The sequence below is a fragment of the Lithobates pipiens genome, unplaced genomic scaffold (genome assembly GCF_037356315.1).
Source record: "Lithobates pipiens isolate NorthernLeopardFrog02 unplaced genomic scaffold, aLitPip1_a1.2 Scaffold_1, whole genome shotgun sequence".
Lineage (NCBI taxonomy): Eukaryota > Metazoa > Chordata > Amphibia > Anura > Ranidae > Lithobates > Lithobates pipiens.
In genome coordinates, this window is record NW_027507685.1 from 187,242,094 (window position 1) to 187,256,588 (window position 14,495).

The window sequence follows — 14,495 nt, forward strand, 5'->3', positions numbered from 1 at the left end:
TCCCGTTCAGGCCCGCCTGTCAGTTTTTTAGGCGGACCTGAACGGGTGCTCCATAGAGGTCTATGGAGCGTCGGATGTCAGCGGTGACATGTCCGCTGACATCCGACCCGCTCCGATCCGAAAAAGTGTAACGGAGGAAAAAGCTATTTTTCCATCCGTCTGCGGATCGGATCGGATGACGACGGGCACTGCGGTCCGTCGTCATCCGATCTCCCATAGGGGAGAGCGGCGCTGTGACAGGTCCGTCCCTGCGCAGTGTGCAGAGACGGAGCTGTCATCTCCCTGCTCAGCGGGGATCGGCGGAGTGATCCCCGCTGAGCAAACGGATATCCACGGGGCGGATCAGAACTGATCCGCCCCGTGTGAAAGGACCCTTAGAGGCTTCATCCCTCCCAAGACTCTTCAAAGCCTCTGGACTTCAGAACCCAAGCAGGAATTACCAGTCCTAGAGAAAACTGCAAAACCAGATTTCCCCACTCAGAATAACTGTTCTGGAGCCCCTCAACCTGCATCAGTAAGAACCCTGTGTAACATATACTCATTTTTCTACCATGGTAGGGCACAGCAGTGTCACTATAGACAGTATCTCACAAAAGTAAGTACTCACATTTTTGTAAATATTTTATTATTGCTTTTCATGTGACAACACTGAAGAAATTATACATTGCTCTCCTGTAGAGGAATGAGTGTATAGCTTGTATGACAGTGTAAATGTGCTGTCCCCTCAAAATAACTCAACACACAGCCATAAATGTCTAAACCGCTCGCAACAAAAGTGATGACACCCCTAAGTGAAAATTTCCAAATTGGGCCCAATTAGCCATTTTCCCTCCCCGATGTCATGTGACTCATTAGTGTTACAACATCTCAAGTGTGAATGGGGAGCGGGCGTGTTAAATTTGGTGTTATCGCTCTCATTCTCTCATACTTTCATACTGGTTACTGGAAGTTCAACATGGCACCTCAGGCAAAGAATTTTCTGAGGGTCTGAAAAAAAGAATTGTTGCTCTTCATAAAGATGGCCCAGGCCAGTGATGGCGAACCTTGGCACCCCAGATGTTTTGGAACTACATTTCCCATGATGCTCATGCACACTGCAGTGTAGTGGAGCATCATGGGAAATGTAGCTCCAAAACATCTGGAGTGCCAAGGTTCGCCATCACTGGCCTAGGCTATAAGAAAATTGCCAAGACCCTGATCCTGAGCTGCAGCATGGTGGCCAAGACCATACAGTGGTTTAACAGGACAGGTTTCACTCAGAACAGGCCTCGTCATGGTCGAACAAAGAAGTTGAGTGCACGTGCTCAGCGTCATATCCAGAGGTTGTCTTTGGGAAATAGACGTGTGGGTGTTGCCATCATTGCTGCAGAGGTTGAAGGGGTAGAGGGTTAATCTGTCAGTGCTCAGACCATACACTGCACACTGCATCAAATTGGTCTGCGTGACTGTCATCCTAGAAGGAAGCCTCTTCTAAAGATGATGCACAATAAACCTGCAAACCGTTTGCTGAAGACAGGCAGACTAAGGACATGGATTACTGGAACCATTTCCTGTGGTCTGATGAGACTAAGATAAACTTATTTGGTTCAGATGGTGTCAAACGTGTGTGACGGCAACCAGGTGAGGAGTACAAAGACAAGTGTGTCTTATCTACAGGCAAGAATGATGATGGGAGTGTCATGGTCTGGGGCTGCATGAGTGCAGTCGGCACTGGGAAACTACAATTCATTACGGGGACCATGAATGCCAACATGTACTGTCACATACTGTAGCAAAGCATGATTCCCTCCCTTCGGAGACTGGGCCGCAGGGCAGTATTCCAACATAACGACCCCAAACATACCTCCAAGATGACCACTGCCTAAAGAAGCTGAGGGTAAAGGTGATGGACTGGCCAAGCATGTCTCCAGATCTAAACCCTATTGAGCATCTGTGGGGCATCCTCAAACGGAAGGTGGAGGAGTGCAAGGTCTCTAACATCCACCAGTTCCGTGATGTTGTCATGGAGGAGTGGAAGAGGACTCCAGTGGCGACCTGTGAAGCTCTGGTGAGGAGGGTTAAGGCAGTGCTGGAAAATAATGGGGGCAATACAAAATATTAACCCTTTGGGCCCAATTTGGACATTTTCCCTTGTACTCACTTTTGTTGCCAGCGGTCTAGACATTAATGGCTGTGTTGAGTTATTTTGAGGGGACAGCAAATTTACACTGTTATACAAGCTGCACACTCACTACTTTACATTGTAGCAAAGTGTCATTTCTTAAGAGTTGTCACATGAAAAGATATAATAAAATATTTACAGAAATGTGAGGGGTGTACTCACTTTTGTGAGATACTGTGTGTATGTATGTGTGTGTGAATATATATATATATATATATATATATATATATATATATATATATATTAGGGAAATGTAAAATCCACTAAGCATCTTCATGACCCTGCTACTTTACGCTAACATCCTCTCGAACATTCCCCGTGCCAGAAGAGCATAGTCCAGTCATTTCCAGCTGTGGCCGGCTTTGGAGATCACTAGATCCCCTGCAGACTAGTCCAGCTGGAGACCCTGTCTGATCGACATGAGTGGTGAATCAGCTTATTGAGTTATGGTGATCAAAGGAAAATTTGTGCCCAGCAAAAAATTTTTTTTTATAAATCATCTGTATCAGTACACTATCTGATCAAATGATTATCAGAGATCAGAGCTTAGGCAGATCAGCTGACTATCCAGCCCTGCCTGTAGGTCAGCCTCCCTAAACCCCCTCTGCTGGGACCCAAACACATAAACCAAGGAACCCCTAGCAGCATCTGTAGGAACCCAAGGGTTCCATGCAGTTAGTTGTGCAGCCATAAAAACCCTGTTTACATGGGTGGGCAGGAGGCGACAAAATAGGCAGTTGAGCTGCAGTTTTGCTGCCTCTTGACTGCCCAACTGCAAGTTGGCTGTTGGTTATGGTAGTAGACACTGCTGCCAAAAGGCAAATCCACTCAAGTAAATGGGGCAACACTGCAATCACAAACCAAATGCTTGTAGTTGCAATGGTATTTCCATTTAAAAAATACCTGTTTGGCACCAAAAATAATTTGGGAACGAATGCTGCTACTCTATCAACCTTTTGAAAAGAGATTTGTGGTGGCATGTCACTCCTGTAAACAAACCCAAACAGGAAATTGTTACTCAAAAGGTTGTATCAGGTGACTCTCAACCCATGTCTATTGCCAGCTAAAATCTGTTGTAATACCCTGGTGTGCCACATTTCCCATTTGTGAAATGCTAAATTGGTGATAGGACTGTAGTCCTTATACCACATATAAGCTTGTGTCAATCAGTCAAGCCTACAAGATCTTTTTAACAGAGCAACAAAAGAGCGAAAAACAGAAATAGAATTCAAAGACACAAAGCGGTGGGATCGCATAGTGGGATGAGAATGCTGGGAGATTGCCATAGCTTGTGAGATAACCTTTTGTTCACTCTTAACATCTCACTTCCTGAAGCTCTGTCCTTAGCTGTCTTCTGGGAAACTGACAGCTGTGACAGGAAGACAGCCAAAAAGAAGCTTTAGAAAAACTGAAGGAATGTGAGAGTAACTGAATTTTTACTAATGGTAATGCAATGGTATTTTCAGTTAAACTATATTATTTATAGCTTTTTTTTATAATTTATTACTAGTACTGTTTAAGGCAGTTACAACTTATTGCCAATTTTTTTCAGGACTGTAATGTGCATTTTATTGGAATATGTGTAGCTGAGGTGCTGAATTCAACTAATCAATAAATTACGATTAAAGAAAATCAGACAATTTCTAGTGCAGTGCAACAGCTGTGGCGGGGATGCAGATTGCTGCTATAAACGGAGGACCTCAAGTTTGGAAGCCATATATCCAAACTCCAAAAACGTCTAATATTGGTGTTCACTCAGTAAGACAATATAGAGCGACCCTTAAAACAACTTTCAGGTCTTGGAGAACACTTGCCAAAAACCACTATATCAACAATTAATGATACATTATTATGGTGGTCATTGAGAGGAATGCTTCTTACATTGGTTGTCAGTGGGAGGAATTGACCCCATACAAAAAGCTAAAAAGACCATTGGTTTTACAGTTTAAGGTTAAACCTCTTTTCTTCTAATTTTAATGAGTGGCCACAAGTCTTGTTAAACTCCCTTCTACGAAAATGATTTATCCCTATTATTGGGTCACCAGTAGGGTATTTTTTATATTGAAATCATATTCTCTCTCAAGCATCTCTTCTCCAGAGAGAATAAGTTCAGTGCTTGCAACCTTTCTTCATAACTAATATCCTCCAGACCCTTTATTAGCTTTGTTGCCCTTCTTTTTACTCGCTCCATCTCCAGTACATCCTTCCTGAGGACTGGTGCCCAGAACTGGACAGCATACTCTAGGTGCGGCAGGACCAGAGTCTTGTAGAGCAGGAGAATTATCATTGGTTTTAGTGGCTACATATCGAAGAGGTAGAAATTGCTTATTGCTCAAGGTACCCCTGGGGGAACCCTGGTTGAGAAAGGCTAACAGAGCATCCAAAGTATATCAGGGGTTCAACATTATCTTCTATTGTATAAACTTGGGAGAACTCAAAATGGCAGAATTGCCACAATTATTCGGAAAATGAAACAAAGTGCCCGGGAGCAACACAACTACAGCATAGTCCTGAACAGACTGCATTTTACAGCAGACCTTCTTTATAATAAACAGATCTAATACTCATTATTATAGCATTTATCAAATGGGCATCAAGTACAAGATCGTAATATTTGAGCATTTTATGTCAACTGGTTTTTACTGCAGTGATCAATTACATCTTCGTTCATCATAGAGACAAATGCAGGCTGTAACAAATGATCTGATGAAGCAAATATTAGTAAGCTGCACCTGTGTGACATGTATCTGGAAGTCCAAAATTAGTGGAACTCAATGTCAGACCTTACACAGGATTCATGATGCCCTTGTCACAAACCATGAATCAGACCGAGACAGAAGTGCAGTTAAAATCACAATTGTTCATTAATAATAATAATAATAATAATAAAACATAGTCAAATCATAGCCAGAGTTCGGTAACCAGAACAAATAGACAAGCCAGGTTGTCAGGGAGCCAGAGATCAGCATACTTCGGGACAGGCCAAGAAATCAGAAAACCAGAGAATCAGCGTAGTGGAACAGCAAGCAGGAACAGGAACCAGAAGGGACGTCAACCAAGAAAGCCTTCAACAGGTACACAGAAGAGAGTCTCTGGATGTGTTGACCAAGATGAAGGCAGAGAGGAACTGAACTGAACAGCTTAAGTAGCCAGCAAGACTGACCAACGGGATATCATCATCAGGTGAGTCACTGTGTAAAATATTGGAGCTGGCAATTAATTGACAGCTGAGCGGAACACCAAGTTTGAGGGGAAAACGTCTATGGAAAGCACAGAGGACGACTGGGGCATGTACATCTGAGGATGAGACCCAAGAGCGTTTCTCCGGACCGTACCCTTTTCAATGCAATAGGTACTGTATGCGCCCACGGAACCTACAGAGGTCAACAATGGACTGTATATACTTCTCATGGTTCTCAACCTGTACTGGGTGAAAATGTGGCACCGAGGTGGTAAAGCAGTTGCAGACCAAAGGCTTTAATAAGGAGACATGGAATACATTTGAGATACGCCATTAGAAGGAAGGTCTAAAGCGTAAGCCACTGGGTTAATCCTGCAGAGAATAAGGAAAGGCCCAATAAACCGAGGTGCCAACTTCAACATGGAGTCAGAGGTTGCGAGATGATAGCCAGACCCTGTCCCCAACCTGTTAAGAATCTGCAGTCTGCATAGAGTCTGTACCTATCATTGGCATGTCGCAAATCCTCCTGGACTTGTGCCCAAGTGGAACGAAGACCATGGAGATGCTCCTCTAATGTCCTTCAAATGTCCACAGCTGTAACCGCTGACCAGAGTGCTGAAGAGAAGTAGGCTTTGGGGACCACCAGTTGCGTGAAAGAAGGAGCCTGTGGAAGAGGGGTAATAGGGAAGTAAAAAAAAAGTGCTTTAATTTGGTGCTCTAGGTCAGTCATTCTCAACCAGGGTTCTGTGGAACCCTGGTTGAGAGGGTTCCTTGAGCTGTGGCTAACCGCCTACCTATCTGATAGTGGTTACATAGTTACAGGTCCAGCATCACTTGTCAGAACCAGTGGCATGACTGCAAGGGTGTCATTGAGACCTGAAAATTACTTCAAGAGTTTCTCTGAGGTAAAGAGGATAAGAAATGCTGCCCTAAGCAAAAAATGAGCAGTTATGCCTTGGGGTTGAGGGAGAGCCCCACTGCAAGGGTATTTTTTTCTATTTCTCAGAGTCCAGCTTTTAGTTTCAAATATAGAAGAGATGTAGTCCTGAGGATCATCCCTAGTCACATATCCCGTGAAAAAGGAAGCGTTTGTGTAGCTGTTTTAGCTGTCTAGATTTACCACCTACTGAACTTCTACTATAGGCTGAAATAAACCCTATACGATATCAAAGTGCATATTATTATTATCAATAGAATGACAACTTATCTACAGCACTGGTCCCTTGTAATGTATAGTCCATGCTGAGATTGCCCCTGCTATTATCCCGATTTAGGCATACTTTATGTGAATGACATTTAGGGGGTTATTTACTAAAGCTGGAGAGTGCCAAATCTGGTACAGCTCTGCATAGAAACCAAATTAGCTTCCAGGTTTTAGGCCTGGTTCACACCTATGCAGGTTGCAGTTTGCATATTCCAGGTGCAGTTTGCATTTTTCAATACACATTTTTGATCCACTGAAGTCTATGGAATCAAAAACCAGAAAAAAAGTCCCTTCCCCTTTACATAAAATGCACAGATGTGAACGTGACTCATAGGAAACAATGTTCAGGCTCGGTACACACCTATGCAAATTGGATCTGGCTTACACTGCAACCAATTTGCAAAACATTTTTAAATCCTTTAGTTTGAATAAATCTGGTTCACATATGTGCATTGCATTTCTGCTCAACATTGTCCAAAAAACGTTTTCTAGGCATTGCGGTGTGAATTGCAGGCACATAATCTTCTATGAGATTGCATCTGAATTGCAGATGCATTCTGTTCTGAACACAAATTCTCTGCCCCTCCTCACTACACCTCCTCCCTCTCCCAGGTCAGCTGATCCGCAGCTACAACGGAGAGGAACCGCTGAACAGCTGCTTTTTCTCTTCGCAGAGAAACCAGAGCTGGAATTCACATCGCACATGTGTGAGCCCAGCCTAAATGGACTTTAGTGTGTTTCTGCAAAACTGGAAACGCACTAAATAATGCATAGGTGTGAACCAGGCCTTCTTGCCAAAGCGTAAATGAACAAGCTAAAGTTTGAAGCTGATTGGCTACTATGTACAGCTGCACCAGATTCTGAGTGTGCCCGTTTTAGTAAATCATCCCCTTCTTGTCACAGTTGACAGTGTAAGCTGCTACAGAGAACGTTAGCCTAGGGCAGTGATGGCGAACCTTGGCACCCCAGATGTTTTGGAACTACATTTCCCATGATGCTCAGCTACACTGCAGAGAGCATCAGCATCATGGGAAATGTAGTTTCAAAACATCTGGGGTGCCAAGGTTCGCCATCACTGGCCTAGGGGCACCCCATTAAAATTTTGCTAGGTGGCACAATGGGATGAAAATGAGAAAATGATTAATGAAAATGATTGAAATAATAATAATGTACAAAATGTTGCACTATGAACAAAAACTGCACCTTTTTTTGCATTTCTGATGATTTCTCTGCTTGTTATAAAAAATATGTTCAGGGTATTTTCAAAATGTATAAAACATATTATATTCCCTGTATTTTTAAAAACAAAGTACTAATGTGCTAAAAGTAAGGCCTGCATGACGGTCACATTAGATTATTATAATCACTTAGTTCCAGCACTCCACTTTATAATCGTTTAAAGTGGCTCTGCTAGAGACTTATTTTAATATATCTGGGCTGAAAGGGTGCATTTCGTATAGGAAGGAAGTTGTGTCCAGCAATGCAGAATAAGACACACCTGGGAATGTTTTGACACCAAAGGTTAAACCACTAAAACTCAATAAAAACCCAATAAACACGCATTTCCTTTGCCAAACACATGGCAGTGTATTAGTAGAATGCTCGCAAATTTTCGTTTTTTTGTAGCATTCGTTCAATTTTCTAGTCTTGGAGAATAAAATTGGTGATTTTTTTTGGAATGTAGTTATGAGAAAATTTGAAGGAGCAGGATGGAAACTTTTCTTGAATAAACACATGTCTAACAGTAAATGTGTTTTTGTTGGGGAAATTCCATTCAATCCAAAACCTAATGTAAATTTTTCTAATAGAAATGTTTTAAAAAAAAATAAAAATAAATTGCTATCCGTAATTGTGTTTTGTTTTATGAATTTCATTCAAGCCACTTCATTAAGTCTCTTTTGGCATTATTGGATGTGCTGATGAGATTTTTCATGACCAGCTTTAGCAAGTGGTTCCTTTGGATTTGGCTTCAGATGCATTCAAACGCTAGCTCCCAATCACTACTCATTATGTTCTGTAAATAAAAATTGACCAGCTCAGTCAATGTTACGTTAAAGCTTTGCCTGCAGGACTATTGTGCTGTGATATCTGCCACCGGTAACTGTCAGAATACCCTGCATGTAATTGGATGCAGCCACTGTTCGTCCAAAAATGTTCCACCCTGCTCCTTTGATTTTTTTTTTTTAATTAAAGAACATTAAGCAGGAAAGGGCCAACGGGGTCATCTACTATGTGGATTTTGACCACTTCAGGAACCATGCAAAATGTGAACAGTGTAAGGCCAGCTTACATATAGTACAATAATTAGCCCAATAGCCAGTCTTCTAATGAGTCAGTTTGTAAAATTCCAAAAGGTTATTGCGGGACTTCATGGTCATGGTCCAGTTCATAAGAATGTTTGCAGAGGGACTGATAATATCTGTTGTAGTGTGGGATTGTGAGATGATGTCTGTTGCCAGGGCATTGCTGGAGGACATTGTAAAAATTTATGAGATGTCACAGAGAAAAAACATTAGCGTGATAAGATGTTTTTGAACTGGGAAGAAGTCCAACAGAAATTCTCTTTGAGAAGAATATCTGGTGTTCACTAATAAGCTACTAATGATCATAAATGTTTCTGTAAAATCCCATGAATGGTCAAGTCTCAAACAACAAAAGCATTGACGAAGGATGATCATATATTTTGTTAGTTTGTGTGTTATTTCCTCATCAGCCCATTTATATGCCATAATGAATCAGGGATGAGCAAACTCTGGTACCTTTACTATAGCAAGGTAAAACCGAGATGTGTTTTTTGGATGCTTATTAGCATGATGCAAACAGGAGAATATTGTTAAAGTAGAACATTCCTTGAAGCAGCATAAGGTCAAGTTATCAACTTTTTTTCTTGGTTGTCAAATGTAGAGAAGTATCACAAATGGTTCTTGAGCAGTCTTCTTTATTGTTCTATATCGGCAACAACTTCAACAGGCTTCAACATAAGAACCAGTGCAGCCAGCAACAGTGTTCATGATCACCACCACACCAGTGCAGTGTTGCTTCTGCCTGCCACATGTACTGAGCCTGGCCTGTATATTGATCACACTACTGCTTGGACTGATACTTTCTCTGTTTGCTAACCCCATCTCTGCCTACTGCCTGAACTAGCATATTTGCATGTCCCACTGACTACATTTGCGACACCAGTCTAAGACACCCATCGGACAACTGCACTCCTGGAATCACAGAAGCTTTGTTTGGCTTTCTGTATTTCCTGGCCAGTAAAGCCGGCATTCCTGCTGGCAGCCACAACACTAGGCTAGGCTTGCTTGGCTTATAGGACTGGGGACTGCTATAGGTGATGCTACACTAAGCTAATTTTCCCTAACCACTCCAGTACATGGTTTTTGAGAAAGTGTTGATTAATTTTTGTGATACGCAAGATATCCGATGCATAATTAGTCCAGACACTGAAAAAGTCTCACGTGTGGTATCCCCATGTTGTGTGTGAGAAATATCTAATTCATTTGCTAACTTTGTGTAAAAAAAAAAATATTTTCTTTCCACATTTTCATTTTCCAAAATTGAAGTCTTTAAAAGACTCAACATGCCTCTTAAAAAATACATGGTGTTCCAGGGTCTCCCAAAAACTGTATATGTAGCCAGGAAATTAGATTTGCAATTTATGCCCCTAGAAGATTTGAAGGGGCTCCTTGGATGTTGGGCCCCCTATGCATCTAAACAGCAAAAAAGTTCCACAGGTGTGGTGTCTCAGGAGTAGTAAAATATGTTAACTTGTTAAAACGGCAACTATGTGGAAAAAACAAAAACACTTATTTACGTTCCAAAAAATTGTGGCATAAAATTACAACTTCAAAAAACTAACCCCATACTTTGAACTGTTTACTTTCCATAAAGGGATTATTTCAAAAGTGTTTTACTGTCCAGGTACAGTGCCTTGCAAAAGTATTCACCCCCTTGGCATTTTACTGTGTTTTATTGCTTCACAGCCTGGAATTAACATGGATTGTTTAGGGATTTGCATCATTTAATTTACAGAACATGCCCAAAACTTGTTTTTATTTTATTGTGAAGCAAACAAATAGTACAAAATATCAGAAAAAGTCAATGTGCATAACTATTCACCTCCCCCCTAAAGTCAATACTTTGTAGAGCCACCTTTTTGCGGCTATCCCATCTCCAATTCGCTTTGGATAAGTCTCTATGAGCTTGCCACATCTTACCACTGTGATTATTGCCCAGTCCTCCTTCCAAATCTACTCCAGCTCCTTCAAATTGGATGATTTGCACTTGTGAACAGTAATCTTTAAGTCTGACCACAGATTTTCTATTGAATTGAGGTCTGGGCTTTGACTAGGCCATTCCAACACATTTACATGTTTCCCCTTAAACCACTCAAGTGTTGCTTTAACAATGTGTTTGGGGTCATTGTCCTGCTGGAAGGTGAACCTCTGACCTAGCCTCAAATCACACACAGAGTGGTGCCGGTTTTGCTCAAGAATATCCCTGTATTTAGCACTATTCATCTTTCCCTCAACTCTGACCAGTTTCCCTGTCTCGACTTCTGAAAAACATCCCCACAGCATGATGCTGCCACCACCATGTTTCACTGTGAGGATGGTGTTCTTTGGGTGATGTTATGTGTTGGCGTTTGTGCCAGACCTTGCGTTTTCTTTGATGGCCAGAAAGTTAAATTTTAGTATCATCAGACCAGAGCACCTTCCTCCATACATTTTGGGAGTCTCCCACGTGCCTTTTCGCAAACTGAAAACGTGCCATTTTGTTTTTTGCTGAACGTAATGGCTTTCTTCTGGCCACTCTGCCATAAAGCCCAACTCTATGTAGCGTACGGCTTATTGTCATCCTATGTACAGATACTCCAGTCTCTGTTGTGAAACTCTGCAGCTCCTCCAGGGTTACCTTAGGTATCTGTGCTGCCTCTCTGATTAATGCCCTTCTTGCCCCGTCCATGAGTTTTGGTGTGTGGCCATCTCTAGGCAGGTTTTCTGTTGTGCCATGTTCTATCCATTTGGTTATGATTTGATGGTGCTCCTAGAGATCATCAAAGATTTGAATTTTTTTTTTTTAGCCTAGCCTAACCCTGACTTGTACTTCTCAACAACATTGTCCTTTACTTGTTTGGAGAGTTCCTTGGTCTTCATGGCAGTGTTTGGTTAGTGGTGCCTCTTGCTTAGCTGTTGCAGCCTCTGGGGCCTTTCAAAAAGGCGTGTATATGTAATGACAGGTCATGTGACACTTAGATTGCACACAGGTGGACATAATTTCACTAATTATGTGACTTCTGAAGGTAATTGCTTTTTATGGGCTTCATAATAAAGGGGGTAAATACATACGCACATGACAATTATCAGTTTATTTATGAAAGATAGTTTTATGTATATATTTTTCTAATTTTACTTCCCCAACTTAGACTATTGTGTTCTGATCCATCACATATAATTAAGATTTAAAAAAACATTGAAGTAAAGGCTGTAATGTATCAAAATAGGTAAAAAGCCAAGGGAGTGAATACTTTTTCAAGGTACTGTATTTTAGGGCCTTAGGAAAGAAGATACAGCAGAATACATATTGGCCCAAGTTTAGGATGAAATAGCATTTGGTTGCAAAGTGTTAACAGAAAATGAGTGCACTAATACGGCTACAATCACCTCAAACAGAAACGAATGCCGTGTACACACGGCCGGACTTTTTGACAGCAAAGGTCCAACGGAACAAATCCGTTGCTGTTGAAAAATCAGACAGACTTTAGATTTAGAACATGTTTCAAATCTTTCTGACAGACTCGAGTCTGGTCGAAAAATCCATTCGCCTGTATGCTAGTCCGACAGACTAAAAACTGACGCCAGGGCAGCTATTGGCAACTGGCTATGAACTTTCTTATTCTAGTCCGGTCGTACGTGATCACGATCAAATCCATCGGACTTTGGTGTGATTGTGTGTGCCCAAATCTGTTCGTTCGGAAAGTCCATCGGAAATCTGCCGGAAGTCCGTCGGGAAGACCGTTGGAGCTAGTCTCCAGAAAAGTCCGGTCGTGTGTACACGACATAAGAAAAGCTGTGTTTTTTTTTTCAAAATGTTCCGTCTATTTTCCTTTATATAGTAAAAAAAAATATTAAATCCAGGGATTATTAAATACAACCAAAACAGCTATATCTAAAAAAATAAAAATGATTTATAATTATATAAAATGCACTTTGGTGTAGTGCCAGAGTAATTGTCAAAGTATGACCGTGCCAAAAACTGAAAAATAGCCTAGACAGAAAGGGGGTTAAAATGCATTTCATCAAGTGTTGAAGACTGCCCAGAGTGGAAATGTATTTATATATGTATATTTAATAAGAAAACTTCAATACAAAAGGCCCCTTATTTTGGTCAATACTCATTTTACATATATTCCATGTACTGAGCAGAATAGCCTCCTCTCAGACATTTTTCTAGGAGTCTTATGCCGCGTACACACGGTCGGAGAATCCGTTGGAATGCGTCTTATCGGACCGTGTCGTCAGATACTCCGACTGTGTGTGGTATGCATCGGACTGATTCCGTCCAAATCTCCTTCGGACCCAATTTTCCAACATATTGGAAATATTTCCCGACCAACTGGGCCGGTCGGACGTAATCCGATCATGTGTAGAGAATTTTGATCGGACCAAGTGCCTCGCATGCTCAGATCAAATTCCTACATCAAAGCTATTGGCTACTAGCCTGAATCTAGTCCCATCATAACGAAATTACGTCATCACGTTCTGAAAGATCTGATTTTTCGACAACTTAGTCCGACTGTGTGTATGCAACAGTTTTGGACACAATCCGTCAGACTAAATCTGACGGACAAAATCCGACGGATTTGGTTGTGGAAATCTCCGACCGTGTGTACAGGGGCTTAGAGTTTACGAGCAGCTATTATTACATGCTGGATTGTATGATTATTATTTATTTATTTTTTTCAGGATTTTTTCTTTCCTTTTATTGGTTGAACTGGATGGACTTTTTTCAACAAGACTAAACTATGTAACTTGCTTCATCAGCACACTCACTCTGAACTTCTTAGAATAACCCACATACACCTCTTGAGTGACCCTTAAAATTCCAAGAGCCTGTACAGAGAACACATGAAGTCCTTTACCAGTTATATAAAGTATATCTATTTATATATGCTGCTGGACATCATTTGCATGGGCTTTAGCTAGTCATATACATTACACTGAGGCAGGGAAGGCTACTCAATGGTACACGATTGCAAATACCCCTGATTTACTTTTATTTTGACAGGTTAGCTGTGCGAGTACTGTTTCACATCTCATCAATTACTGTCAACATGTAAATATATAACAAGTATGTTTGAAACAGCAGCCAACACGCAAGAGATAATTAGGAGAAACATCGTGTTCAGAGCAGGAACCCAACCAAAGCCGATAATGTGTCCAACTAAGAAGATGCTTTAAATATCTTTAAATATATATAATTTTAAATGAAAAAATAAAAAGCAATATTTAGTGTTTTCCTACTGTGCTTATGAGACGCAAGTGTATCTAAAGCCAAAACTTTTTTTTTTTTTTTTTAGTATGATTTAAATCAGAGGTCTCCAAACTTTTCTCTTTGAGGGCCACATTGTATATTTTACACAAATTCTCAGGCCAAAAAAATCAGTTATTTAAAAATGAATCCGCAGCAACAGAAAAGAATAGAATTTGACTGGCTGGCGGCAGCGCCACTCACACCTAAATGACTGAGCCTTATACACGGGTCTAAATTTCCAGTGTGCATGAGGCCTCACATGTGTGTTCCTGTCAGAACCCCCTCCTACATTTGGTTCCCATCAGAGTCTCCCCATACAGCTATGTCCCCATCAGAATCTCCCCAACAATTGTTGTCCCCATCAGAGCTCCTCACGCATGTGTGTCCCAATCAGTCCCCCCTCTGCACAT

The 14,495-nt window shown here is 41.3% G+C and overlaps 1 protein-coding gene across 2 annotated transcripts in view; it reads left to right on the plus strand.

The window, feature by feature from the left end:
* Positions 1 to 14,495, plus strand: part of AVPR2 (arginine vasopressin receptor 2) — a 212,334-nt gene that overhangs the window by 189,070 nt on the left and 8,769 nt on the right. The gene's annotated exons all lie outside the window — the stretch shown is intronic.